Here is a 26,847-nt window from a genome sequence, read left to right as displayed (position 1 = left end):
CTGAATATTTGCTTTTTTTCTCATTGAATAACAACTACTACCGCAAAATTAGTGAAAATGAAGTTTCCAATTCGTTGGGTCTACACTGAGAGTTTCTCTTTAGTGACCCTTGAGCAAAGTATTTTTATTCATCTTATGATCCATCTTCGAACATGCCAGCGTTTGTCTGGTTGCCGCACAATCAGGTGAGGGAACACCCCACGACTATATGATGACACCACATTCAGCAGTTCTTGTCGTAGGTATGGCTGCATATGTTTAGGGGGTTCATTCACCGCTTCCTCTAGTGAGAGTAGAAAGTAGCCTGCAGATGTCAATGGCTTAAATGCTGCTAATGCTGTCTTCACAGCTCCAGGGCATGGACTACCTCCATGTCTGTTACTCCTCTTTTCCTTTTAATACCGTGCCCCTGTGGCTCGGCGGCTGAAGTGTCAGAGGGTCCAGGCGTGTCGGGAGGGCATTCCGGAAAGCTATAAATATCCTCAAACAAAGGTGGTGTGGAATGCCTGTCGTCCGAGGTCTTTCTTCCTCGCTTGCTTCATGGCTGGTCATCGCCTCCTGGCTCGCAGTCGCCTTCTGGCTCTTCCGGCTAGCAGTCACTTGCCGGTGCGTCAACTTCGGGTAGTTCGTGTACTTCCACTTCCGTGTACATATTGCTGTGGCTCCTGCAGAATTTGCATTCATTAATTATTTTTTTTAGAAAGTGTACCTGCTTGAAAGAGCATGCAGTGTGACTCAATGGTTGTTACTTGCGTGGTTCCATCAAGTACGACATGAATCGCAGGCGCTCCATGTAGGGCCATCGTCGCGATGTGGATTTGCAGCCAGGGCCACTGCTTGTCTCATCCTTCAGTTCTTTCAGTTCTCAGTTCTCTTCGGTACGTGTGCTTCAAATTTCGCCACCAGCTTTGGACCTCGCACAGTGTAACTAAGAATTGTACATAATGAGAAAAAATGCTCGTTTGGTAAGGCTGAAGATTACACAGCAGTGTAATGTGTAACAATCATATTTTCTAGATTGAGTTTTTATGTTCTACGATTCACCAATAATGGCTTGTGAAAATGTAAACACTAATGCCTAGTGATAACTGGCCACTAAAAACCATGCATGAAAATTCTACTGCACATTCATGACTTATGCGGAGAAAGTAACTGGCTTTCACAATAATCACATTATGTGACACTTGCATTCAGCCACCCCCTATGAGCTCTACTTGATGAATGCCTCAGTCATGCTGCCAATTGTGAACAAATACTGATGTCAGAGGAAGGTTGATACAGATTTCATTAAGCTATGTCCGAGATTAAAGCGCTACTGTAGGATTACATAAGTTCTGCAAGCAACAATAAACGAAGTGCATTGGCCACCTGTTTCTTCTTATTGGATTGCGGAACAATAGACCTGATACAATAATAACTGTGCCTGTGCTGGTATTCTAGTTTGGTATGAGAGGGTACATCAAGTGTATTTAACTATACCACAACAAAAATCCGAATGCAAATAATAACGGCCAATAAGGTTATTGGCAATCAATAGCCTATGAGCCTTGGTATTTACAGTTGGACGCAAGGAATATTTGAGACTTGGAAATCATATTGAAATGCACACACACAATCAAAATTCACTCCAATGACTTGCTCATCATTTCACTAGGTACAATCTCTTGCACACTGTATAAATATGCTAGAAAAATTTGGATCAAGCATGTGCCAGTGGTTGAAAACCAATAAGTAAATATTTTGGCAGCTTTCTGTATTGACAGAAAATGTATATGCTCCCTCACTACAAATTTATTTAATTTCGGAACTGAAACTATAGTTATGCTATTGCTATAGTTCCTAACTACATTGTTCGCACTAATACAGTGACTTCCATTTGGGACTTATTGACAGGCGAACAGCCAGGCTAACCTCTCCAGCTCATCATTACAGCTTGCTTCTCTCTCCTGTTGACCTATCAAACCTGATCAAGTCCACGTGTCATTTAAGATTATGGCGTTAGAGAGATGACATATTCCAACAAAAACGTTGGTTGCAGTAACAGGCTACAATCATGCATAGCACAAGACGCATTCGTCTGAGAACTAACATCAACAAGCACTACGTCACACTGTACAGGCATTAGTACATACTACTTATATCGTTTGTCCCATATCACATTATTCACGCTGTCAAAAAAAAAACGAATTTGCTGTGAAAGGGACAATTATAAAACCTACGGTGTTCAATCGCCAGAGGTGTAACTACTGACACCATAGGCCGTAAGACGGTATCTTGCACCATGTTTTGTAAACACTTTTTTTTCGTTGAATTTTGCTAACGTTAGTTGGGAGACCCTTTAGACTAACATGTCAGGAATGCTATTTGTCAGGAAATAAATAAACAACGGTACTTTAGTAGCAACTTGTCACACTAATAAATGCATCGCATAATAAAGAATTTTACACATAATCATCTGCATTGGAAATTGGCACAATTGCCAGACAAAATTCACCCATACGAAAATTTTTAAATCACACACTAGGAGGTCAGTGTGTATATTGAGCTGTCTGACATACATTTATCTGGAGGGCCTTAATACTGAAACTTGGCTTGAGTATCATAATCAATTTATTTCTTGCCAACTGTGGAGGTAATTTTCTAAAAAATACTTGTTTACTAATAATTTCAAATTACTTTTAGCAGACACTAGAGTAACAGGCAAAGAAGGAGAAAAATTATGGTAGCTCAAAAATAAGTTTGTGCGAAGAATTTCTAAAAACGCAAATTTTTTACTGAGCCAAATAAACACGGAAATTCATCAGATTTATTAAATTATGACGTCATATGAAAGGATGCCAACAAAATTCCCTGAAATAAAATTTCTTACTGCGCCTAGTTTGAAACATGAATAAAAAATGTGCGCCTCCAACCAAATTTTGCTTCTCTGCGGAACTTTCAAACAACGCTCACGTGATAAAAAAATTGAAAATATTTTGGTGAAACCTTATTCAGGCAATAGCCATCTAGCCCAATTTTTTCCAAGAAAATCAACAAGGGTCACTCTTGAGCCTGGGACGTTTTACCCTAATATTGCAAAAATAAAATTTAAAAAAAGAACGCGGTTTTAGTGCCGCGCGCGCGTTAGCTGGCCAATCCCTAAGTTAAAATAGAAGACGTAATGTGTACACCTAAATCTGTTTTCATGCCACTATGATCATTACGTTTATATATTATACGTACCTCTAGGATCGACGATTTCAAGCGCCGCCTCGATTTCTTCCCATAACGCAGTCCTATTCACGGTTTTTCTGTAATCGACGAGTCAGACGTCCCACAAAAGCGAGCGCTTTGCCACTTCGTTTATCAACAACTCGTTGAAAGACGCACACGACATTCTCATTGAACGGATGCGTTGAGATGAAGATCTCAAGCAGACGACTCGCTGGTGCGCAAATTGTTCAAGTGATGCGGTACAAAAGCAGTAGTTCTGCACGCGGGGCCCGCAAACGTATCTACAGAATTAAATCTTGAACATTCCGTTCTCGCTCTTCTTATATTTAATTTTTTTTGCTTACAATACTCCTCAACATTTACGCCAATGTATTAAGCTTTTCGCGTTTTTCGTAATGCGAAACTGAGCGCTAGCTATGACAGCATTGTTGTCATGGCGACCAAAGACACGACGTGCACTTGCAGCCTCGAGACAGTTTGTGCCGGGCTCGGTAAAGAGAAAAACAAACAACAACGCGAACTGTACGGGAGGGGCGAAGGAGGGATAAGCCGCGACGTTGCCACACAACAGAAAACCTGACCCCGAAACGGTTGAAGATCTGGAAAGCTAGGTAAAGCGCAGCGCCATTCTAAAGGTTTAACAGTGCGACTCGCATTAATTTAAGTGACCTGGGGCGAGAATCCCGAAGGCAGATGCGCGCAAAGGGCGGCACACAAACTGGAGGTGAAACAGCGAAGTGGGAAAATTAAAGGCGACAAAATGTTCTGTGCTTTCCTTCCTTTATTAGTTTTTCTTCTGAAATAAACATAAACAGGATGATGCTGTTATCGGCAACGACTACCCATTTTCAATTGGTTTACAATATAGAGAGTATGTATACACACACACACACACACACACACACACACACACACACACACACGCACACACACACACGCACACACACACACACACACACACACAGGAGGGCTTCTTCCGGCGCTGACGGGGCTCACAGGCGGCAACGTAGCGCCGCACCGAGCGGGCGAGACCCGGCCAAAGGAATCGACGGCTTACACGGTCGTATGTGCGCGAGACGCCCAAGTGTCCATCCAAGGGAGCGTCGTGAAGTTCGTGGAGGACAGTCGAACGCAGGTGTGATGGAACGACGAGCAGAAGGTCAAGGCCGTGTCGATCGAAGTTGCCGCGGCATAATGTCCCGTCATTGAGGAGAAAGATCCGGAGAGGCTAGGCGTTGACTCCAGACGGTCGGCGAGGGCTCGTAATGAAGGATCGCGGCGTTGCTCGTTGCCGATTTGAAGTAACAAGGACACAGAAAACGCAAGCGATGGAGTCCGCATCAGCCGGTTCGTCGACGGGGTAGCGGGACAAACAATCGGGTACTGGTGCCTTGCCTCCCATTTCAATTGCTGCCTCTTAAGCCAGCCTAGTTACGGTTTCATTCATTACCCCTGTGTCATCGTTTCTCTGTTCTAGACTGCATATTTGTTTGCAAGTGCCAGCCTGAATTTGCTTGCACCCTTACTGCTAAGCTGGCGTGTTTCTTTTCGACCAAATTTACTCTTTCTCTTCAAATTGAAGTGATTCCTAGCAATCGACAAGCTATCATCGCTGCAATTTACTTACCCTACCTAACACTTCTACATCCTGCATTATCCTGGGATCTGCGGAGTAGGAAATCAATTTGATTTTCTTGTTTCACCATTGGGGCTTTTCCAGCTTCACTTTCTGTTGCTACGCTTCCTGTAGAAAGTGTTCATTATTCGCAGCTTATTCCTTTCTGCAAATCCTACCAGCATCTCTAGCGCTGTGCACCTTGAAAAAATTTTTATTTCGGCAATGTTGAAAGAGCATGTAGTACAGAGCAGTGAGAACAGGCTGCGCTAACTTCTAACCAATGAAAGGTTTGTAAAATTTCGGTGATTTATAAAGGATAACAGGAAGTAGTACAGCAAGAAAGGCTGATGAAATATGAGCGCTTGACGAAACGAAATGATAAAAACAGGAGAGGGAGGAAACTGCACACGCGATTACGTACGAATAAACTCGGATTTTTTTTTTTCAATGGCATGGAACTGGAAGTGTGTGTGTGTGTGCATAAGCAAGCTGTCACTCTGTGTATTGGAAAAAGAACTGTTTTCTGAAAGGTGCTGGCATGCGCAATTGGTGATTAGAATGGTTTTCTTCCTCTTCACTTGGATTTTTCATCTGCATTTTCTTTCTGCAATATTTTTTTATTTATGTTTGGTTACATCAAGCAGCAATCTTTATCTGGCCTCCTTGACGCATTTCTTTTCTGTTAAACTATAAATTGCCTCATTTTCACAAGAAGTCTTAGTTGCGAAGTTTGGCGTCATCCTGTATATGCCCTTGCAACTTTTGTGCGTGCGTGCGTGTGTGTGTGTGTGTGTCTGTCTGTCTCTCTTTGCGCGTGCGTGCGTGCGCATAGATTTGGACGTGAAATCGGAGCGTTGTGCGGGGCCAGTGCTCTGTGCAGCCCGATGAATTCATGAACTATACAGCACAACACAAACAAAAAAACAGAGTGAACACAAAGGTCTTTCTTCATGTCCGTAGTCTTGTGCTGTAGTTAATAATGAACACACCGACTCGTCCAGTTTTCAGTTATGTCGGGCCACTTGCGTCCTGGGATATCTGCATGGCTATGTACCCTGGAACCAGTAATTTAATTTCTTGGCCACGTGCCTGCAAGTAGCGTTTCAGTCTCCCGATTTCCCTGACAATCTGGTGTTATGCACAGGCCCTGATAGCTTCTGGTGAATCCATGCAGTCGTGCGGGATGTTAGCCTGTATATTTGCACTGCAAGTGTTGCTTTGCATTCAGTTCGGTTTCTCTGGCTGTAGGATGTCCTGGAATGGTCCCCACTTGTATGGTATTTAATTTTATGTAGTGTCATGATACTGTTATACCGTTATTGCCACATCAGTGTACTACGTGCCTGATGCATGTTTGTGTCTTCATGAATGACAATCTCGTCCGAGTGCTTGCCAGCTTAATACAGTCTTCTGGCCTTATTGTTTATCCCCATATTGCACGGTATGGCCTTGTGTTTCGAGTTCAGGTGCTCCTGAGGGTGTGTTTCTGAAATGAGGAGTAGTCGTCTTTGCAGCTCATATGCTAGCAGGCATATTATCTTGTGACCAGGTTCCACGCTCTTCAGGCAAAGAATTTTTGCCGCAGGCTGAGGCTCTACTCTGTCTAGGTTCTTGTTTGCTTGCACTTTCTCAAAGAGGTCTGCAAGCTGGGTAAAGTTGAAAAGAGCAGTCACCACCCGTATGCCTGTGTTTGATGAGTTGTCTCTTCTGTGTACTGTTTCTAATTCATACCGCAGAACACCTTGGACACAAGTACAGCATCTGCGCTTTTCTATAGTATCCGCTCATTCACCCCCGCATGATGTTCAGATTATTATTTTCACCATGTGTACGGTGCCCAATCATGGCATAATTGCTTGACCCACACGCTGGCTCTGCCATCTTGATCTTTCACTAGCCGACGATTTGGAGACACTTTTTTTTATGCGAGGATAAATGCCTCAGGGCATACAAGGGTATGGGATGGGGGTGAATAAGGATGATTAAATGAATGAGAATAGATTTTCTGACCTAATGAAGTCCAAGAGGGATCGATAATGCGGCCCCTGCGTCCAAGCAGTGTAATGGCTCAGATTATGCGGCGACAGTCCCGCTGCTGCGAGGTGCCGGAGCCTCGTCGGTTTCAGTGCAGGGCAAACCCACAGCAGGTGGTGCATGTCGGCTTCAACATTTCGCGACTTGCCGAGTGGACACTCAGGAGGACGATATAGCGGGCGAAAGTGCGGCCACTTCTTAGTCACGGCAGTAGTGAGGGCAACCCCGACCCGGATCCTCCGAAGCGCAACCTCCTCTGCACTGGTAAGACCGCGGGGAAGGTTTACCGCACACGGAGGTATGAGAGCACGTGTGCGGCGCCGGAGGTGCTCCTTTCTTGTTAAAGGGAGGGTGGCATCATCTAGGTAAAAGAGTTGAGGCAGTGACGATGGAGAGGTCGCAGAATCTGCACGGCTTTGGGAGCTTAGAAGGTCGCGTGGGATCCACTCGACAGATATTGACTGCGGGATGCGTGCCGCCAGAAGATGGATCTGTCGGCATATGTCAGGGCTGCGACTGACGCGTCGCAGAAGCCGCGTCGCCTGGAGGGCATCAATACGGATGACGATGCGGGCCGTGGGGACCATGGGAAAGGCGGCCACAGAGCAGAACGCTTCTCGGACAGCGAGGAGCTCAGCACAAAAAGAGGAAGGAGGTTCTTCGACTTGAAACCGGGTCGTCTTATTAAGGGCAGGTGCGCATGGGCAATAAATTGCAGTGGTTGTTTCACAGCCCTTAATGCTTGCATCAATGTAAAGGACGATGGAGCCAAGCGGCAGGTGGGCATCTTGATCTACGATTCGGTCACGAAGCGACGCCGCCGCGTGAGTGGATGTCGGGCGATGTATATCAGTTGGCTTGTTGTCACTCAGCTGTACAAAACTCCAGGGAGGAAGAACTGGCGATGGTGGTGGTAGAAGCGAGTTCGAGAAAGCGTAAGAACGCTTACTTGCGGGTATATTTGTCCAGTTATGTGAAGCACAACATGCAATCTGGGCTAGTTGTTGGTTCCAGTCTTATATCCGACGTCGATGCATGCTGACTTGTCAGAAAGTGAGAGGCCAGGCTGGCTAAGAAAGTCTCCAATGTTGTCAAGAGCTTATTTCATCGTCCTTGGTTTCTGTATAGGATAGCTTTCCCATAGACTGTCATACTCCATACGCGCCCGGCTCCTCAAAGATCATCAAAAACGGTGAGTCACCTGATCGATAACAACTTTTGAATGATTGGAAAGCGTTCGTGAACGTCCCAGAAATAAGAACATACATAAATTATCATTGTAGGATCAATAGTCTCTAAATTACGCCAGTTTTAATCATCGCCACGTGGAACCTCCAGGGTTGATTTCACAACTGCAAAAAACGTCCATTTAAAATCGCTTGCCATCCCAGCAATTTCACGCCAATCCGAAATAACAGCCATCGAAATGTAATCTCTGAACCCCGGCCTAACTGCAACATTAGGTTAATCCTATAATCCTTAATTAACTATTTTCACAAATTAGGAACCCCCATTCAAACAGGCCATTCCATACACCCCGAGCACATGGCCAAATAATCCGATCCCATCCAGCCCAATCACGTTGAATAAAGGGGCAATCTAAGCAGCATGCTCACCGAGACACTGGGCAACGTATCCGTTAATTAGTTTGCCAATTTATTCATTCTAAGAGCGATAACTTGCATTTTGTAAATCATTCCCAAAGCGTCCAGTCAGCACCCATGGGGGCAGCCATTTTTTGAACATGGAACCCCTCTGTAGGCGCTCTTGGCTCTGTCAACCAAAGTAAGATCAACCGTCCAACAAAGCACTGACAACTGTTCGCTCTGGTGGCAAAGCCACCCTCACAGGCGAAATTGAAAAAAATTCTGCTACCAGTGAAAAACAGCAAGGAAGAAAAGAAAATGGGGAAGTCATAAGAAACAAAGACCTCACAACTGACTAAGCCTCACGGGAGAAACAGCGCAGAATCTCAAATCTCCAGCAGCAACAAGGAAGACCCCTGCAAAGTGATATCGCAGTCAACTTTCAAGAAACCTTTGAACAAATCACACTTTCTGAAAGACGCCAAACAGAAATCGTCTGAACCATCCCTTCCCAGTCCAAACTACCCACAAGACGCATGGGGTGAACACGAAGACTGGGACTCCACAGGAGAAGGCCCAATGGAAGGTGAAGACGAGTAGACAGTATGCAGGGAAGCATGCTTACAGGAAAGGCAAGAAAACGTGCCCACTTCCTTCGGGCTCGGAAGAGGCAACCTCCGACAATACTGTGACTAATAAAGCTTTTCGCAACGAGGTGGGCGAAGCATCTCAGAGGCAGAGTAAACAAAGCGGCAGCATTCACGCAAACCGCGATTGCGCTGAGGTGTCAACAATGAAAACTAGGTAACTAACAACTGACATTCACGTCAATGAAACAACCTTGTACAAGGCTCCCATGCAAGCACAAAGTGAAGGAGCAAGAACAGATACATGCGCTGAGCTAATGAAAGCATTTTAGGAAGTCAATACACTTATTTTTGACTTCGCATTACAAAAAGAGGCCCTCAACACGGAACTTCAACTACTTAAGGACAGAGGCCAGTGCCCTTCGGACACTCAAACCTACTCACAAGTCGTAGAAAATTATCACTGCTGGAGGGACCCGGGTTATTGACACCGAATGTGAGTCGTCTATTTTGTTGTCAAGCCCAGAAGACGCTCTCACCCCAAAACAAATAGTTGAGGCTGTAACAAAGAACATCGATCCAGCCTCATTCAATCTCACCAATGCCCAAGTCAAAACACAAGGCCCTCGAGTTCGAATCACGTCGACTAACAAAAGATCAATGGAGGTCATCCAAGCAGAGATAAAGCGGCTTCCCAAAGCCTTCAAGATTGAAATTCACGTCGGAAGCCCCAAGAAACCTTCCTTGAAGATTGTAGGGATTGATCAGGGAACAGAAAAACAGGACATTCCCCAAAAAAGAATTGCCCAAAGTCATCTCACAGGAAATCTCTCCGACATCGAGGTGATAACACAGTGTGTGAACAGGAAGCAAAGTCGCATCACAGTCATCAAGACAACAGTAAACACTTGGAAACAACTTAAAAACAAATTGGTTGGCTCAAAGTAGCTCTCTATGACAACAATCACCCAGTAATCTAGATTTTGCGAAGATTTGGGCATCCTGAAAAATATTGCAGGAGCAATGTGAGATCTGGCATTTCTTGCGCAAGGAATCATTCACCAGAACAGTGCCAGTCAGAAGACCAACACTGCCCGGCATGCCATAGGGTGGGTAAAGAAGAATGCAGGCATTCAATGGAGGACAAGGAATGCCCAACGGCAAAAGAATGGCGTTCTCGCCTAGTCTCAATGGGACTCGTACTGAACAACTTAGCAAGACGTGGAAAGAGCATTCGGTGCCTGTAGTTTGCAGGAGTAAATTATGCAGGAGTAAACATGGTGCAGGGTAAGAACAAAAGAAATGAATGTGGTATCAAGCACGTCGACAGGTTCGTGCCATGCAGAATAGGGGTAGTGTACCAGATACCTCTCTCTTGTGGCAATAGCTGCATAGGGTAGACGGGACGGGACGGTGCCTAAACGTCAGACTGCAGGAACACCGCGCAGGAGTAGAGGGATAGGCGGACGGTGGCAAACTGGCTGACCATTGTCACCATCGTCGTAATTGCACGCCTAGGTTCCGCGACACTAAAGTCTTGAAGATGTTTGCGTCACAACTGAGCCGAGAAATCTATGAAGCTTACTGTATAAAAATGCTATCTGGCAGCTGCGTAAGCAGCTCTTCAGTGTCATTGAGCGATAAAGAGCTCAAATATTTACAAGCAAATTTGTGGCACTCACGCCCGCATGCCAACGTCGAGTGATGGCTGTATGATGATAAGCAAGTGTGATTATGATACTTGTATAAATGTGAGATTTCCCGGAGTAAATATCAGTTGAAGTTCCGCGCCTTTCTTGTGTGTTCCTTCTTTGTGCCTTGTTTTTGTGCGGTTATATGATGCATCCTAATATTTCACAATTTATGACAGGCCATGGCCGGTTCGCGCACTGCCTCCAGAGGGTCAGAATCAGACAAAATAGGATGTGTACTTGTGAAGAAGAGGCGGACTCATTCGATCATTATTTGGCAAATTGTGAAATAACTAGGAATTACCGTGATAAATAAAAAATGAAATTTGGACATAGAGTAAGAAAAAAATCGAACTTCGAAAGGACAGGGATGCACTTTCTATTTCGGAGGAGATGGTTGAAGAGGTCGATAGCAGGATCTAGGGGAAAAGGGAACTTTTTTTCCAGTTCGTTTTGTTTGTAGAAATAAATAAAGAAATAAAACATATATCATCTGTTAAGAAGCAAACGACTAAGAAAACGAATAGACTGTAAAAACCCCGAGCACATGCAATCGATGATAGCCCAACAAAGTCCAAAAGGACACTCATTTTCAATATAAAGTTAACTTCTCATCCCGATAAATACTTCATACCCCAGACCAATCTATTAGGCAGTACAAAAAAAAATGAAATAAATAGCTGACACTTTCGGTATGACGGCTAAGGCTACCACCGAAGAACAATATCAACAGATTGAGTTCTCCAAATCGGTATGATGGCCTTGGCTATCATCGAAGCAGTTCCAACAAATTCCTAAACCTTGAAACGGTACGACGGCTGCTGTTACTACCGAAGTAAAGACATTCACAGAAATCAAAGAAATCTCATATGGAAAAGTTTTGATACCACAAAAAAACAAGAATGCGAAAACATATCTGACATGATCGGTATAACGGCCAATGCTATCACCGAAGCAGGACAACATGAACAACTGCTCATCTTTCGGTATGACGGCCTTGGCTAACACCGAAGTCAGATAAATAACAACTGTGGAGTCCTCGATTGAAACGGTAAGACGGCTACGGCTACCACCGGAGTAAAGAGAGGCTCATAGAGGTTAAAAACACTCATATAAAAATGTTGGATACTGACAGAAACTGAACGCATATAGTGACAGGACTGCCTTCTCCTAGTGGTCTATAAAACTGGAATTGAGGAATATAAAATCACAGGGCCAGAACTGACCCCTTGGGCTGGAGTTGTCATATTGCAATGTGATGGAAGAACCAAACCAATCACTCCTCCAGAGTCTGAGCTTCCCAGTCCTATAAGCATTGTAACACATTATAGTCATCTTAAGTGAGTAGGCCATCTTTAAATAACCCAGAAAATAAATAAAGTATGTAAAAAATGATGAAAGATCTACACAGAAAAAAATGGTATCATTAAAATAAACGAAAAAAAGAATACAAAAGAAATGAAGAACGTTAGTTTTAGGAAGAAAAGAAGACGAGATAAATTCAGGCGTTCACACTGTTGAGGAAAGGAAGAAAGAGGCGGAGAAGGAATTATTTCCGGTTAGTAGTCTTTACAATCTGTGTCAGTTACCTAAGGCACACGTCAATCTAAGCTTCTGCAGGCTGTGGAGACTGGTAGAGAAAAAGCAAAAAAAATTGTATTCTAGCTTCGAAAGAAAATGCCGGGAAGACAGAAGACATCGCCAAGACAAGACACACAGGACGACAACTGGCAAGACAAGAGGACATCATCAACAGAAGACGTAAAAAAATTAAGGACTGTAAGTCAAGAAAAGACAAGGCAGCAATAAATATTCTATAAGTATGCATGCAAAAGTATGAAACAAATGAAGACCTGTGTAAGTCAAGGCATGACATTATTACTTGTTACTATGAATCGTGTTTATGAATTATTTGAATAAATCTCGCAACCATCCGTTGCCTTGGCACTGGTTTCCCTGGTGATACTCCCCCCCCCTTTTTGTATTACATAATTATTTGACTGTGGTACTTTTCATTTACCTTTCTAATTTGGCAGCCTGCAATACTTTGGTGCAGCCGGCAGGGCTTAGGTTTTTATTTTAATTTTGTTTTTTTATTAATTTTTATTGCCCAACACAATCCTTATGTCATGCACCATAGACTGTAGTACTTATGTAGTAAGCCTGTTTTGTTGGTGTGGATAGGCCAGATTTCCCACGAACTCTCAACCTGAAATTTTCTGTCTTTCAACAGTAGAACATAAGTGCTCTACAATTTTCTTACTCATTCCTCTTAAGAGAGTAGCATGAGGTACTGCACCAAAAGCTTCTTCACTCTATTCTTTCATAAGCAGTATTACACAGTGTTTTCTAATAAAGTTTCTGCTCGTTATCCCCCACTTATATCTGCCAGAAGGGACAAGTCTTCAAAACAGTTTTCTTTCTGCTTTGCGCATGATGTAGTATCAGCATTTATGTCTTTTGACATGTATACATCAGTAAAACCAGCTACGTGATAGTACTTACTATGCCTGATCAAGCTTATTTGTGCAGCACTGTTGCATACATACTGATGCAATGAATGTTCACACATTCAAAGTGCCGGGAAAGATGCTATGCTGTCGAGTGGTGTTAGTATTAATTTTTATATCTTTCATAAGCATGCTCCCTTTATGCAGTAGCTTCTGAAATTTTAAGGCCTTAGTAAATGGTGATGAACTATGTGTAAGTGCAAGAGCTTTTTTACCTGTGACTGTCATCCAAAGGCTACTGCCACAGCTGGCAAGTCAACCCCATTGTGTGAGGAGCAGGAATGCTATAACCACATTGGCAGGTGAATAAATTGAACAAGTTCACTGTCATGAGATTTGTGTTTTTTCTTGCCTATATGTCGGCAAAAATTGTTGCAATAAATGTGTGTCATTGCAAAAAAGCTCTCTGCGGCCCTTTATTTAATAAACTGCATATTTTGTGAAGTTGAAATGTAGAAATTTCTTTTAAAATTGCAGGGTGATATGTTCTTGTAAGTAGCATGGTACTTCATTATCAAGGTAGTAGTTACGGAGGATATCGTTGTACAAGTCGTGATCACGAACTTACTAGAAACTGTTATTAGAAACATGTATGGCATGAATGTTTCTGCACTCCTTATTAGGTGCGGACGAGCAGGAAAGTTTCACTTAAAATATTCAAAGATTGCCAGGAAGGGATGCAACTGGCTTACTTCACTGCACAGTTTTGATTTACTTTTCTTTAACGTGTCTTGTAGCGTTTCGTTGCTTTTCGCATTGCCGCACGAGCTTTAGATGACGGTGCGGGGCGGTGCGTTGCCACTGTGCCCTCTATAGCAAGCCAAGTTCAAAGCAAATGGTAATACAGGTGCAATAAGGATACAAAGTCCGCAACATATTCTAGGTTTATTAATTTCTGTGCAGGAAAAGAAAAATCTCGAGAACAAGATGCAACTTATCGTGCATGAAGTAGGCGAAAACAAATTGACGACGCTGTTTATTCAAGCCACGGAATTAATGCTATTGTAGAAACTTCATTACGATAGCCTGCACGTTTGCCATGTTAAATTTTATAACTGAGGTTAGATTACCTTTCAAGATGCATCGGGAAATTCACGGGAAACCGGGAAATCCACGTACGTACCGAATTCAACACTCCACGTCTCCGCGCGTAGCACTTGTTGTGCGAGACACCACTTTCCAAAGTACTAACCGGCGAAATAGCTACAGGACAGCTCTTCGCCCAATTTCGACAGAAAGTCACAGCGATCACTGCAACTGTGCGACCAACTGGTTGGTCGCAGCCGAAAATCGGGGGGTCGGCACTGCAACTGCGATTTTCGTCGCGAACGACGGAAATCGCCCTTCCGGTGCGGGAAAAATCGCATCATGTGAAACAGGCTTAACAGTGGGGCTGCAGATTAATATGCAGAACATAAGGATAATGATAAATAACCTGGCAAGGGAACAAGAATTCAGGATCGCCAGTGAGCCTCTCGAGTCTGTGAAGGAGTGCGTTTACTTAGGCCAACTAATCACAGGGAACCCTGACCATGAGAAGGAAATTTACAGAATAAAAATGGGTTGTATCGCAAACGGCAGACATCGTGGGCTACTGACTGGAAGCTTACCGTTATGATTGAAGATGACAGTATACAATCAGTGCATTTTACCGGTGATGACATATACGGCAGAGACTTGGAGACTGACAAGGAAGCTTGAGAACAAGGACAGTGAAAGGAGCGATGGAACGAAGAATGCTAGGCATAACTGACAGAAAGCAGTTTGGATCAGAGATCAAACGGGTATAGACGATATTCTGATTGATATGAGAAAAAAACAGCGCTGGGCAGGTCATGTAATCATAGAAGATAACCGTTGGAGCATTAGGGTGACAGAATGGGTACCAAGAGAAGGGAAGCGCAGTAGGAGACGTCAGATGACTAGTTGGTGTGACGCAATTAGGAAATTTACGGGTGCAAGTTGAATCAGCTGGCGCAGGACAGGGGTAATTGGAGATTGCGGGGAGACGCCTCCGTCCTGTAGTGGACATCAAATAGGCTGATGATAGGTTTTGCAAGGAAAAAATATTTTGCGCAAAACTAAGATTGATTTCATGGTCGTCAGGATCATGCAGCAAATTTTATCAGAATTAAAAGTGGTCACCAGACATGTCCAGCTGAATTGATCTGAGCATGCCCAACTGTCTACGGTGCAGAGGTTGCAAGTTCAAAGGCCTGCAACAAGGCACCAATCACGTTTCCTAGGGCAAGAAGGCGACAGAGTATGTCACTTAAGGCAAGTAGTCACGCAAGTCTAATCAGTAGAATAAAACGTAGATAAAGAAATTATGGCACGTACTACTGAGTCACGTTGAACAGCTTATCGTTATTCTCGAAAAGTACAATCATTGCGTTGTGTTAACACTAACGTAAGGCACTTAAACCTAGCACGATAAAAAAAAGAAACTTCACATGTAAAGGACTGTTCAACATGCAATGTAACGACAAAAATTGATAGCCGCGACAATTAAAACAATCAGCACAACCCAACAGATTACGATGCCACTGGTACTGCAAGCGGGCATCCATGGCTGAGAAACTGAACGCAAGGCCGCACGCAGACATCCTTGAATGATATAACAGCTGCAATTGAGATAATGATAGTTATTTTTCGACGGCTCATCCAAAACAACGCACTATGATTTTTTTATATAGAATTGGACTCTTGCGTATCAGTTCATCTCAGTTGTTAATGCTGCGAGACAGCTCACAGTACTTTATAAAGTGCTAACAGTCTCGTTCCACCCATTTGCCAAAAAAGAAAAGCAAAAAATGAAGTAAATGCTATTCGGCAAAAGAGCTGACATCGATCTTCATGACTACATAATTATTGTAGTCATGCGCATAAGCCAAGCATTAGTCTCCGCAACACGCGACACTCGGTGTGGGAACCGTTCTTCAACATCTGTGCTTAGACGTCCTTTTTTCATGCTTGCTACTTGTTTCGAACATTTATAACCTTAATGACTCCATATTTCACGCTTGGCCACCGCTATCCTATGAAATTGGAGGACGCTTAAGCTTCGCCTTCAAAAGTGGAACGCGACAGCGTTCCCGTCGACCCGCCAAGGGGTGTAAGACAATGGGCTACAGGGCAGCCATCACTTACGAGGCGCCCCGCATCGGACGCGGTGAGCGTCGATCCATATGGTCGAGCAACGCGGCGTTCGGCGCAGCAACGAAACGTGCGCCTGAGCAAGCGGAGCGAACCAAAGAACTCGGTATCCCGGAGGGGGAAATGATGCACGCCAGCCAAACGTCGTGATCGGAACGGGCAGAGAGATAGACAGATAGTGATCTAAAGAAAGGAAGGACGCTTGATTCTCCAGAAGAAGCAAGGCGAAGCGTTGTCAGGGGAGAGAGTCCGAGCCGCGACAGCTCCAATGCGCGCGTGGCGCTATCTGTCGGGGCAGCGCCGTACATGGAGAGGAGAGGGTCTTCTGTGTTTGCCGCAAGATGGCTCTGCGTGTGCGGAAAGCGCAGAAGAAATGCAGCGAAACGCACTTCGCTACTCGTGTAATTGCGACTTCTGTAAGTTACATGTTCATAATTACCGATATACACCGCAGTATAACATTCCACGGCTCGTTTCGAAGGCAACACCGCATTTACTAGAGGCGCGTTTGTACCTCGTGGAAGCATCAAACTCGTGGCTGAGTGGTAGCGTCTCCGTCTCACAATCCGGAGACCCTGGTTCGATTCCCACCCAGCCCATCTTGGAAGTTGCTTTTTATTTATGGAGTGCCTGCCGTGATTTATTGCTCACGGTCAACGCCGCAAACGCCGACGCCGACGACACCGGCTTTTCTGCGACACGAGCTCCTTAACGCTATCGCGTTAAAATTACTGCATGCATTTTGCTTTACAATTGCGACCTCATATCGGCAGGATTTACATGGCGATCCTCACTCCCACAATACGTGAACTGATGAAGTACTGCGTAAGAACGTTAATCCGCAGCCTAATAGTTGTCAGAAGAAACGAAATGTACTTCAAACTACACACCAATAAAAAGGAGGTGGACGTACAGCACATGCTTGCTGTCAATTAGCTTTGCGCTGATATTCATTCAAAAATGTTAACATCCCTTCAAGGGCGTATGTCAGCCGCATAGTTAGCAAGCTAATATAGAATAAGTGGTTCCGATTTCAATATTATCTAACGGCACGAGCACATCTTACTGTACGCCGCCAAAATTCCTATTCTGCCAATCGCTCCCTCTGCTCGCGCCCGTTGGAAAGGTGTCCCTCCTGGAACCGACGACAAAACCACGTAGTCCTCCACATGTTGGCGTCGTGTTCTGACCGCGGTCGCAGAGCGTTCTCGACGAGAATCTCAGGCATGCGTCACAGATCTGACAAAAGCGTGCACAGCATGAGCCACGCGTTGCTATGACGGATAAATTGAAGAAAAAATGTAGGCAGACACTTACGAACATGGTGCTGAGTGTATAGTACTCCTTGCGACACATGAACGCCACCTTCTGCTCGCCATTCGGTAAGACTATGACGATAAGCCTCCGAACGGCGCCGAGTCGAAGGAAATCTTTCCTCTTCTAGCCTTTTTCTCCAACGTCCTCGGAAACCGTACGCACTATTTGTGGGTCCCAGGTAGACGATTGCCTCCGCCACGCATGGTACACACTTGCTGACCACAGGCTGGGTCACGCCAATCGCGTGCTCGCTTCCCGTATCCATGAACCGCAACGCCCACAACACTTGTTGCTGCATCGACAGCGCAGTTTCTCGCTCGCTTCCGAGTTCCTCCGCCACTTGGTCGCACAGCCGCGTCAAAATTTCATTCCTTAGACAATGGAACCGCAGAAACAGATTGTCCGGCATGCCGAACACGCCCTGTGGTTTCCCTGTCACGCGCCCGGCCTGCCAAGCCGCTGCCGCCAAGGCCAACACGTAGGCAGCAATATTGAACAGAACAGAGCAGTCGCTGGTTGTTCTAGGAAATTTCCGGAATTGCTCGACATAATTTAACATTAGTGCATCAACTTTACTTTGACCTGTCGGTTTCTAAAGTTTTCCCAACGTCGTTTCACAGATCGGCTAACTGGACATCGGCTGAAAGCGTTGGCTTAAAACCTTAAGGCCGATCACAGAGGAGAACGGCGGATATGGAATAAGAACAGATTGGAATATCATACGTTGTAGGGACCCGTGTGTCATCATACATCAATACATATGCAGACTAAAGAAATGCCAGAAAAAGTGAAACGCCACGCAGCTGAGGCTTCCCTATGCTTGCTATATGTTACGAAGTGTGGAGCGAAAACGTTCATTCAAGCAAAAAAAAAAAGAAAAGCTGAAAGCCGGCTGTACGAAAAGCGGGAAGCGCAACGTGTCGCGAAAATCAGCGATGATGCGGAAATGCATTTGGCGCGGCGAAAGCTATTGAAAGTGAGCAAATGACCTCAACATGATGCGCGAAACAATTAAAAGAAAGTATGGGGTTTTGCGTGCCAAAGCAACTTTTTGATTATGAGGCACGCCGTAGTGGAGGACTCCGGAAATTTCGACCACCTGGAGGTCTTTAACGTGCACCTAAATCTAAGTACACGGGTGTTTTCGCATTTCGCCACCATCGAAATACGGCCGCCATGGCCGGGATTCGATTCCGTGACCCCGTGCTCAGCAGTCTAACACCATAGCCACTGAGCAACCACGGCAGGTGCGAAACAATGAGGATCTACAAATATGCGATACACACGCTATATCATATGGTAATACACATATATTCCAGGCATTCGATCACGGCCAAAGATGCTTAAGTGAACCGCCACGCAGGCAAGGCTTCGTTATTCTTGCTATATGCCGCCAAGACGGGTGTGGAGCGAAAACGTTACCTCAAGCAAAAAAACGAAGAAACAAAGAAGCGCAACGCCGGTTGTACGAAAACGCAAAGCGTAACGTCTCGCGAAAATCGGCGACGATGTGGAACAGCACGTAGCTCGGCGAAAGCGATTGAAAGTAAGCTAATGACCTCAAATTGAAGCGCGACACAATAAGGATCTACAAATATGCGATACACATATTGTCATATCATAGGGTAATACATGTATGTTCCAGGCATTCGCCCTCGGTCGAAGAGCCAAAGACGCGGATTACGTGAAACGCCACGCAGGCAAGGCTTCGTTATTCTTGCTATATGCCGCCAAGACGGGTGTGGAGCGAGAAAGTTACCTCAAGCAAAAAAAAATGAAGAAACAAAGAAGCGGAACGCCGGTTGTACGAAAAGCGCAAAGCGTAACGTCTCGAGAAAATCGGCGACGATGTGGAACAGCACGTAGCTCGGCGAAAGCGATTGAAAGTAAGCTAATGACCTCAAATTGAAGCGCGACACAATAAGGATCTACAAATATGCGATACACATATTGTCATATCATAGGGTAATACATGTATGTTCCAGGCATTCGCCCTCGGTCGAAGAGCCAAAGACGCGGATTACGTGAAACGCCACGCAGGCAAGGCTTCGTTATTCTTGCTATATGCCGCCAAGACGGGTGTGGAGCGAGAAAGTTACCTCAAGCAAAAAAAAATGAAGAAACAAAGAAGCGGAACGCCGGTTGTACGAAAAGCGCAAAGCGTAACGTCTCGCGAAAATCGGCGACGATGTGGAACAGCACGTAGCTCGGCGAAAGCGATTGAAAGTAAGCTAATGACCTCAAATTGAAGCGCGACACAATAAGGATCTACAAATATGCGATACACATATTGTCATATCATAGGGTAATACATGTATGTTCCAGGCATTCGCCCTCGGTCGAAGAGCCAAAGACGCGGATTACGTGAAACGCCACGCAGGCAAGGCTTCGTTATTCTTGCTATATGCCGCCAAGACGGGTGTGGAGCGAGAAAGTTACCTCAAGCAAAAAAAAATGAAGAAACAAAGAAGCGGAACGCCGGTTGTACGAAAAGCGCAAAGCGTAACGTCTCGAGAAAATCGGCGACGATGTGGAACAGCACGTAGCTCGGCGAAAGCGATTGAAAGTAAGCTAATGACCTCAAATTGAAGCGCGACACAATAAGGATCTACAAATATGCGATACACATATTGTCATATCATAGGGTAATACATGTATGTTCCAGGCATTCGCCCACGGTCGAAGAGCCAAAGAGGCGGATTACGTGAAACGCCACGCAGGCAAGGCTTCGTTATTCTTGCTATATGCCGCCAAGACGGGTGTGGAGCGAGAAAGTTGCCTCAAGCAAAAAAAAAATGAAGAAACAAAGAAGCGGAACGCCGGTTGTACGAAAAGCGCAAAGCGTAACGTCTCGAGAAAATCGGCGACGATGTGGAACAGCACGTAGCTCGGCGAAAGCGATTGAAAGTAAGCTAATGACCTCAAATTGAAGCGCGACACAATAAGGATCTACAAATATGCGATACACATATTGTCATATCATAGGGTAATACATGTATGTTCCAGGCATTCGCCCACGGTCGAAGAGCCAAAGACGCGGATTACGTGAAACGCCACGCAGGCAAGGCTTCGTTATTCTTGCTATATGCCGCCAAGACGGGTGTGGAGCGAGAAAGTTGCCTCAAGCAAAAAAAAAATGAAGAAACAAAGAAGCGGAACGCCGGTTGTACGAAAACGCAAAGCGTAACGTCTCGCGAAAATCGGCGACGATGTGGAACAGCACGTAGCTCGGCGAAAGCGATTGAAAGTAAGCTAATGACCTCAAATTGAAGTGCGACACAATAAGGATCTACAAATATGCGATACACATATTGTCATATCATAGGGTAATACATGTATGTTCCAGGCATTCGCCCACGGTCGAAGAGCCAAAGAGGCGGATTACGTGAAACGCCACGCAGGCAAGGCTTCGTTATTCTTGCTATATGCCGCCAAGACGGGTGTGGAGCGAGAAAGTTGCCTCAAGCAAAAAAAAATGAAGAAACAAAGAAGCGGAACGCCGGTTGTACGAAAAGCGCAAAGCGTAACGTCTCGAGAAAATCGGCGACGATGTGGAACAGCACGTAGCTCGGCGAAAGCGATTGAAAGTAAGCTAATGACCTCAAATTGAAGTGCGACACAATAAGGATCTACAAATATGCGATACACATATTGTCATATCATAGGGTAATACATGTATGTTCCAGGCATTCGCCCACGGTCGAAGAGCCAAAGAGGCGGATTACGTGAAACGCCACGCAGGCAAGGCTTCGTTATTCTTGCTATATGCCGCCAAGACGGGTGTGGAGCGAGAAAGTTGCCTCAAGCAAAAAAAAATGAAGAAACAAAGAAGCGGAACGCCGGTTGTACGAAAAGCGCAAAGCGTAACGTCTCGAGAAAATCGGCGACGATGTGGAACAGCACGTAGCTCGGCGAAAGCGATTGAAAGTAAGCTAATGACCTCAAATTGAAGTGCGACACAATAAGGATCTACAAATATGCGATACACATATTGTCATATCATAGGGTAATACATGTATGTTCCAGGCATTCGCCCACGGTCGAAGAGCCAAAGAGGCGGATTACGTGAAACGCCACGCAGGCAAGGCTTCGTTATTCTTGCTATATGCCGCCAAGACGGGTGTGGAGCGAGAAAGTTGCCTCAAGCAAAAAAAAATGAAGAAACAAAGAAGCGGAACGCCGGTTGTACGAAAAGCGCAAAGCGTAACGTCTCGCGAAAATCGGCGACGATGTGGAACAGCACGTAGCTCGGCGAAAGCGATTGAAAGTAAGCTAATGACCTCAAATTGAAGTGCGACACAATAAGGATCTACAAATATGCGATACACATATTGTCATATCATAGGGTAATACATGTATGTTCCAGGCATTCGCCCACGGTCGAAGAGCCAAAGAGGCGGATTACGTGAAACGCCACGCAGGCAAGGCTTCGTTATTCTTGCTATATGCCGCCAAGACGGGTGTGGAGCGAGAAAGTTGCCTCAAGCAAAAAAAAAAAATGAAGAAACAAAGAAGCGGAACGCCGGTTTTACGAAAAGCGGGAACGAAAGCGGGAAAAGCGGGAAGCGGTCTCGTGAAAATCAGCGACGATGCACATGGCTCGGCGAAAGCGATTGAAAGTAAGCAAATGACCTCAAGTTGATGCGCTAAACAATTTAGAAGTTATACAAATATACGTTAGACAGTTTCTGATATCGCAAAGTAATATCATTATATGGCTGTACTACTGCATAGGGCATTTTATGAAATGAAGGTTCTGTAAACTACCCAGATATGGTTTACTTCAAAAGTGCTTCCCCCCTTAGCTGTCTGTTTCGGTACAAGGGAAACCATGATATGGAGAGTAAGAAATTTGTTACACGCTAAACAATATAAACAATACAAGAGTAGGTTGTTGCACTTAATAGAACATCACGAAGATTGGCGCCAGCATGTAATTTCGTCTTGCATGTTTATCGTTTAAAACATTTTGAATTTCTTGTTTGTGTCCACTTTTCGGTTTGCGTCTTACGTAGCACCGACAGTGCACAACAGCTTAACGTATTAGCAAAGCAAATTTCTCCGCATAGCATGTCAATTTCAAAAACACTTTCCTTTTAGAATTGCCTCAAATGAATACAGCTGCAAGTCATCCCTTGTGCATCAAGAACTGCTTGTGCAAGTATGGGACTGCGCATACATTCTCTAATGTGCTATGTGGATAATATCGTAACCTCTCCGCTGGCACAACTGCACCCTACGACTTAGTAAAACTGTGTGCAGACATCCTTGCAAAAAAGTTCTCAACGATATCACATAGCACACCTGGACAGGTAATCACAATTTCTTTCATGCTAGGCACGCAGTTATTATGCACACTAGTACGAAATGGTAACGAGCATAAGAATCCTGTACTAATTACGTGGAGTGCTACGTTTTCGCCAATCTGCTGCAACTGCATACTGTAGCTCCTGTGACGCCACGGTACCCACCTATTTTGATTTCCTTTCGGCAAAGCTTTTGTAACAAGTGTATCACAAAATACGTACCTCTCAACTCTTGTTTGAACATGTACGCGGCGCAAACCTTTTCACATTCTCACTTACTCCAAGATAAACCACGATTGTGACATCGCTACATTACCGAGTGAAAAGATTTCTGCGTTTTTTTACACAACTCGTACGCACTGCTAGGCACTTAGCAGTCGCAAACTACTATTAAGTAACATGTCGACTGCTTCACTGCTTGCCTGTCATCGTGGCGGTGCACATATTGATGGAACCTTGGACCCCAATGCAGTAGTACCAGCAACGCACATTGTTCAGTCGACAACAGGTGAATTGCAGATACGTTGCAAGACCGAACCTTAAGGTTGAATACAACATATACCACTTAGCAATAAACTATATTGCACTTTTTGCACGCTTTGGGCATGTAAACAAAGCGGAACATTACGTGATGGAATGCACGTACGCATGTGCCTTGCTATACTCATATCTGTTCATAAGTGATATGCACAGTGGCTTACCCTCGCCTCGATCTCCTTTGTAGGCAGGTACCGTGGCACAGGACATGCCTGTTCACCGAATAGTGCCCGGCTGCGGTTCGGTACTCCTTCCCTGGTCCTGCCGGCTGACTGATGTTTCGCTGTCCTGCAAATTGCCAACATAAGGAACGAGACTTTATAACAGCTGTAAACTGAATGTCACATGCAATGTACTACTACATTGCTCGACACCACGCCTGCATCCGCTTGGCAATCATACAGCTACAGACGCTTTCAATTTATGCGCAAGGTCGTGTTGCGTTACCCTGCATTACTACTTCACTGGTCGAATGGTTAAGAGGATCTAGAAGGAACTAAGTAGGGCATCTCTTACCCACCATAATAGCATAATGTGCACACTCCAAGCTACTCTGTACTTTCTCTTTGCCATCAAAATACACTTCCCTGATATTTGAGGCACTTACATCACAAACAAGTAAAGAAAATAAAACAGTACACTTAAAATAGTATCCTCACATCAGATGCGCTTGATGAAAGGGTCTCCCAGACCCACGCTGCTGATACCTCCAAGGCAGTGCAAGACGCGGCCTCGGACGCCACCGAGCCGGCCACCGTCGGTTGGTCTGCAAGAAGGAAAGTGGTCAAGCAAAAACGTCAACCGTTTTCATTCTAACCTACTTTTCACTCGCCTCTGCTCTCCCGAAAACTTGCCGGCGTCACACCTGCATTTATACACGAACTTCGCCCACCGCAGCCTTCAATCGCGCTCTGTCTGGACTGGCAGCCCTTAATTCAGCAGGGCCGCCAGTTCCGTCCACAAATCTTTCCTTTTCGCGGCCCAGAAATTCCCATCAAATTCCCCCGACCTACTAGCAAGCTGGGGGTTCCTTTCCATGAAATTTATTATTTCTTCTTGCCGATTGGTAATTTGGTACGGAGGCATGGTGACATGGTGGACTTCGTTCATGTACAGCAGCAGACAAACTGGTCGTCTGCGAGCAAGACGGACAAGGAATTAAATTTTCTGGAACTATAGCCCTTATTTTATACAAATAAACAGTCGTACGCTACTCCTTCTCAAACCTGCAACTGAGTAGAAAAACAAAACAATCGGGAAAAATGCCATCTCTTCACAACTCAGCGCTTGCAATGCACACTTACCAAATTTTCGCACGGCAGCAGGACAGCAGACGACCTACGGCGACGTCCAGTGCGTCTCTTTCGAGGGCTTGCTGCAGCTTTGCCATTCTTTCCATTACCTTGCCGGTGAGTTGGACATTGTACACATTAAACCTTAAAATAAAACGGCCACAATAAACTCGCACACGCACTACGTCGCTTGCTTTCGTCTTTGCTCAGCTCTACTAGAGTGGCCTAGCTCTAGCCATTTTCAAAATAGTGCGCCATGTTTACACGACGCCCCTCTGCCGGTGCCCCATGGCTGCTGACCCACACACGTAGAAACAGAGTGTCGGTTTATAATATCACCTAAATTATGCTTCGTAACCACGTGAGTTGTAGCACCGCTAAATTAGCACCATTAAATTAAAACGTATTACATCTCCTTTTTTCATTTATTTCACCTAAAGCGGCCGCAGACTGCTGTTGTCAGTACGCTGGAAAACAACACACCCGAGCCGCGCTGCACTCGCACGGCGCGCCCATTCATGCGATCAGAAGCGTACGATAGCGCCTGTTCGTAGTGAGCGCTGACGTCACGGATAAGTCGCTTGATTTACTGAACGTGACTATCGCGACGGCAAAGCTATCCCTGAAGGCGAACGTTTCAGAATACTGCCCCAGAATTTTCACAGCGAGTTTCGGCGCTCATCGAGCGAGATGTGTTTTATGGAACGCCGCGAACAAGTCGGCCCGCACCACTTGTCGCTAAAGAGAAAAAGGCGGGAATAGTGTGTAACGTCACCCAAAGCCACCGCAGAGAGCGAAAAAAAAAAAAAAGGCGCAGCCTCCTCCACCCCATCCGAGTAACCTGTAGCCGCTGTTGAATCTCGTAAGCTTAAATTAAAAAAAAAAATTATGGGCTTCTTCGTGCCACAACCACATTCTGATTATGAGGCACGCCGTAGTGGGGGACTGCGGAAATTTCGACCCCCTGGGATTCCTTAACGTGCACCTGAATCTAAGCACACAGGTGTTTTCGCTATTCGTCCTCATCGAAATGCGGCCGCCGTGGCTACCTCGTTAGCCTGTCAACATCCATGCAACAGGGCCCCCAACATATACGTGCGTGAGCACGTATTGGCACATTATATGTTGCAACGCTAACGAGCTCAACGGGCACGCGGAGTAGAGCGCCGAGCCTGGCTGCGATCGCGCTGCTATCATTTTGGAATGCCAACGAGATCGCAAGTCAACGCCGCTCCAACGCGGCAAATCATTGTCGCGTGACCCCGCGCACCCGCGGCTGAGGAGGGGGCTGGAGGTGTAAGAATTACAGAACGCCAACGAGGAATCAGCCACGACAAGGTTACGTGTGCGACCGCAATCCAAAAAGGGAGTCGCATGCCCGAGCGCCGCACACCTGAATGAACAAACCAACGGCCTTGCGGTACCGAAATCCTATGGCGGTGCTCATTCAAGCGCCTCGGTCGAGAGTTCAAAAAAAGCTTGCTTTTCCCAGTTTGCATAATACAAGAGGCTGTCCGCGGAACGATAGTATAAATGAACAACAAAGCCGTTCGCGAGACGCGTTTCAATGTTTAAGCAGTTCAGAGGCTCAAAAAGCATGCAAAAGTTCACGCTCACGGAATTATATGTCGAAAACAGTAACAATAAGCAACGGGGAAACTTACCGGTCGCCGTTCAGCCACGCGTCATTAGCCGTTGTAGAGACGTGTGCTCCCGAACATGCCAAACTCGTATGCAGCTTCCGACAGATGCTGGCGTTACAAAACACCAGTCGCTTACATCTGGGGTAACGAAGCTGCGTCCGCAATTTTTGAGCCCCCCGTTCTTGGTCGCAACATAGCCGTGAGCAAGCGGGGTCCAAATACGCACTCGCCAGCTTAGCAGACATGGTCCAAGTGGCGGGAAGGCTCCGCGATGTATCTACGCAGGACGCGGCCTGTCTTGCAGCAAAAGCGCTAATCCGCCTCTTTCATGTTCATGTGCTGCCATCTGACGCACGC

The 26,847-nt window shown here is 45.4% G+C and overlaps 1 long non-coding RNA gene across 4 annotated transcripts; it reads right to left on the bottom strand.

Annotated features, from left to right (window-relative positions):
• On the bottom strand, positions 1–26,847 carry LOC135897296 (uncharacterized). Of its 4 annotated transcripts, none has more exons than XR_010562993.1 (7): positions 26,512–26,847; positions 24,860–24,991; positions 24,377–24,690; positions 24,215–24,321; positions 23,720–23,843; positions 750–928; positions 1–665 (listed from the first exon to the last, which is right to left on the bottom strand). It is a non-coding gene; the product is annotated as an uncharacterized lncRNA (long non-coding RNA). The 4 variants fall into 4 exon arrangements; XR_010562992.1 differs by having other exon boundaries at positions 24,860–24,957; XR_010562995.1 differs by lacking the exon at positions 24,377–24,690 and having other exon boundaries at positions 24,860–24,957.

The sequence above is a fragment of the Dermacentor albipictus genome, chromosome 10 (genome assembly GCF_038994185.2).
Source record: "Dermacentor albipictus isolate Rhodes 1998 colony chromosome 10, USDA_Dalb.pri_finalv2, whole genome shotgun sequence".
Classification (NCBI taxonomy): Eukaryota; Metazoa; Arthropoda; class Arachnida; order Ixodida; family Ixodidae; genus Dermacentor; species Dermacentor albipictus.
This window is presented reverse-complemented; position numbering and strand designations above follow the sequence as displayed.